Below are 3965 nucleotides of genomic sequence, written 5' to 3'. Positions count from 1 at the left end.
CCCCCGGGATCCACCCGGGACCCCCCCGGGATCCACCGATATCTGCCCCCGGGACCCCCCCGGGACCCCCCCGGGATCCACCCGGGACCCCCCCGGGATCCACCGATATCTGCCCCCGGGACCCCCCCGGGATCCCCCCGGGATCCACCCGGGACCCCCCCGGGATCCAGTCAGGATCCAGCGATATCTGCCCTCGGGACCCCCCCGGGATCCACCCGGGACCCCCCCCGGGACCCCTCGATATCTGCCCCCAGTACCCCCTGGAAACCCCCCTGGGACCCCCGGGATACTCGGGACCCCCAGGATCCACCCGGGACCCCCTGATATCTGCCCCTGGGAACCCACCCGGGACCCCACGATATCTCCCCCCGGGCCCCCAGGGATTCCCTTGGTACCCCCCGGTATCTCCCCCCGATACTCCCCCCTCGGTACCCTCTGATACCCCTCACCCGGTACTCCCCTGGTGTCCCCCCTCCCCCGATACCCACCGATATCTCCCCCTGATACCCCTCGGGATCGCCCTGGTACCCCCACCCGGTGCCCCCCACCCGGTGTCCAGGTACCCTCCCCGATATCCCCCTCCTCCCGTATCCCCCAGGTCCCTTTGCCCCGTACCCCCGCCCCGGGCCGCACCTGGTCTCTCCCGGGACGGCCACACGCCCCCGGGACACAACACCCGCTGTGCGGGGCGGGCACGGGACACACCGGGGGGACACGCACGGACCCTCCGCGGGGACCGTGACACGCACCGGCACCGCCGCCTTCCAGGGAAAAGGGAGAGAAACGGGACGGCGGCGGCGGGAGGTGATGCGGGATGAGCCCCGCCGGCCGCTGCCCCGCCCGGCCCCGCGGGGTTCGGTGCCGGTCTCCGCCGGCCCCGGGCGGCAGCCGGAGGAGCCGCAGCGCTCTCACTGTGCGACAGCAGAGCGGCTCCTGCCCGCACAGCCCAGCCGGGCACACGGAGCCGTGTCGGTAACAGCTCCTGTGCTACTGCTCCTCTGCCGCGGTTACAGGCACCGGATCCGTCCTGCGAACCCACCTGTCCTGCAAATCCCACCTGTCCTGCTCCCTTGATCAAAGAGGGAGCAGAGAAGCTGCTCTTCCCTCGTTAAAAGGCCAGTTTGGGAGCAGGCACCCAGTCAGCTCATTCATAGAACCACAGAACAGTTTGGGTTGGAAGGAACCTAAAAAAATCATCTAGTTCCAGCCCCCTGTCATGGGCAGGGACACCTTCCACTATCCCAGGTTGCTCCAAGCCCCGTCCAACCTGGCCTTGGACACTTTCAGGGATGGGGCAGCCACAACTTCTCTGGGAAACCTGTGCCAGGGCCTCACCACCCTCACTGGGAAGAATTTCTTCACAATATCTAATCTAACCCTGCCCTCTAGCAGTGGGAAGCCATTCCCCTTTATCCTGTCAAAGTCCCTCTTGAGCTCCCTTGGTGTCCCTTTACACACCAGAAGGTGCTATAAAGTCTCCCTGGAGTCTCTTCTCCAGGCTGAACACCCCCAGCCCTCTCAGCCTGCCTCCACAGCAGAGGTGCTCCAGCCTCTGATCCTCTTCATGGCCTCCTTTGGACTTCCTCCAATAGATGCATGTCCTTCTCATTTTGGGCTCCTCACAGCTGGACAGAGCACTCCAGGTGGGGCCTCAGTAGAGCAGAGGAGAGGAGGAGAATCCCCTCCCTGGACCTGCTGGTCACACTGCTGGGGATGCAGCCAAATTTCATTAAATAAAAGTAAAATCATCACCAGCCACAAGAGCAGCTTCACACCCGAGCTCACCAGAGCTCTGCTCTCTTTTTCTATAAAATTTATTTTCACAGCATCCTTCTGTGGGATTTCTAGTCCTGCCATAAGCCCAGCCCTCATTAGTGAGGTCCTGGTCCAGAGGAGGTGTCCATGTATCCCTAGAATCATTACAGGGAATATTTTCTCAGCCAAAGGAGATGAAAATAGCACTTGGGGCAGGTAAACACCCCAGAGGAAGCAGAGGGACGTGTACCCACCACAGCACCCCTGTGAAAGGGCAGGCTGGGGTGGGTGGGAAGAGGAAACTCCTCAGACTTGGCTGTGGGAGAAGGGTCAAACGCTTCAGCAGCTGGAAAGTGGATTTAAGCCAATGCAAACAAACAAACAAAAGCCCAAAGAAAACAAGGCAGCCTGGATCAGTGCCACGTGTTTAGCAGAGGTAGAGGAAGGCTGAGGCAGCAGGAGACCCCAGGAGACTTGAGCACCCAGACCTGGTTGCTGTGTCCAAGAAACCCAAACCGCGATAGGAGGGAGCACAGGGAAGGCTCAGAGGCTGTTTGAGGGCACGGGAACCCTTTGCCACAGTGAGAGCATGGAGGGGGCTTGGGTGTCCTATCCTAGAAGGAGAAAAGAAGCTATCAGGTGATTCATGATCAGCCATAAATACCCCCGGGACTAAGTAAACAGCATGGGGAGAAAAAAAATAAAGTGGAGCTGAAGAACAGTACTGACACAGAGACACATTTATAGAAACTGGCCAAGAATGAGCTCAGGCTGGAAGGGAGGTGACAGCTCCTGCTCTGATGGAGCCACCGGAATAAATGACATGGTCCTCTTCAAATGCTTGGGAAGTTTGGGAACAGAGACAACAAGGCTGCAGGCTAAGGGACAGACCCCTGTGGCAATGATGTACAGCTCAAGCCTCTGTTCCTACCTGTGAGCCAAGAGCTGCCCCAGCAGAGCACAGACACCTCTCTGCTTACAGACAGGCCCTGCACACGGATCACTTCCCACTGTCTGGCTTAAAACCACTGCAGCAGGATTTGGAAAGTCAGAGATCCAGCAAGGGAAGACATCAAACCCTCCCTCGCCTGCCCGCTCTGCAGGTCTCCCGCATCCAGGATTAAAACCATGGCAAAGCCTGATTGGAAGCATCCCCGGCAAGAAGACACCAGCGCAGCCACGCTGCCGGGGTGTGCATGGGCAGCCACACGCTGGAAATCCACAGCTCGTTTCCCTTGCACCGCCCAGGGAGGGCGAAGATGCTTCATCTTCAAGCCGGGGAAACATCCAGCCTCGGGCTCAGCCCGTGAACACGAGAGGGTCTCGCAGCAGCAGCGTTCTCTCCTTTCAGCGGCAGGAAGGCTGTCAGGTTGCTGTCAGCTATTTACATGCTGTACCCAGGGCGAACCAGCTCACGTGACGTTCACTTCTGGCACAACACTGCTCAGCTCACAGGCTGAAAATATCCACCCGATTAGGGGAAAAAATGGCTGCTTGTAAATCAAACGTGGGACTGTCCCTGCCTCTGCAATAAAACTGCCAAAACAAAAACCAGCCTGTGCAGAGAAGAGGTCTGGCCAGGCTGCTGCTCTGGTCCTGCCAGGATGAGCAAATATTTTTACTTGTATACCGGAATATTTGGTGTTACAATCGTGGCAGTGGGTGCTTCCACTGCAGGAAAGGGTGCTTCATGCTGGCTGCAAAATTGGAAGCCTCCCAGCCAAAATCAGGACTGTGGGGATTCGGTGCTTTGCACTGTGGAGAAGCACCCATGAAAAGCAAAAGGGTAAAAGCAAAACCTACTGTGTTTTCTGAAACACCCCAAACCCTGAACCCCAGCTGAGCAGTGCCAGATCAGAAGGAGACCACATGTGAGGTTCAGGCTGCAGTGTAGGTGGCTCAGGATGCTCACAGCCCACTCATATTCCCCCTGCACTCCTGTCTCAGCTCTGTGGGGAACTCGGCTCACTGAGTGAGAGTTCAGAATTCAGCAGAACCAGAACATGTTACAAAAACCACCAAAAAACCAAAAGCCTAAGGCTGCCAACTGTTTCCACACTTTGGAGAATATTCCTGGCCATGTCTTTGATTCAGAGGGTGGTTGGGAAACCCATCTCCTGAAGGGGTTTGGTAACATTTAATTTTCACTCCAAGGCTTTCACGCCACGCGAAATAACAGAAAAATATACAATAAACCCTCTACCACTTAG

The sequence above is a fragment of the Lepidothrix coronata genome, unplaced genomic scaffold (assembly GCF_001604755.1).
Source record: "Lepidothrix coronata isolate B3197 unplaced genomic scaffold, Lepidothrix_coronata-1.0 Scaffold203, whole genome shotgun sequence".
In the NCBI taxonomy this organism is placed as follows: domain Eukaryota; kingdom Metazoa; phylum Chordata; class Aves; order Passeriformes; family Pipridae; genus Lepidothrix; species Lepidothrix coronata.
The sequence above is the reverse complement of the archived record's forward strand: the minus strand, read 5'-3'. Positions refer to the sequence as shown.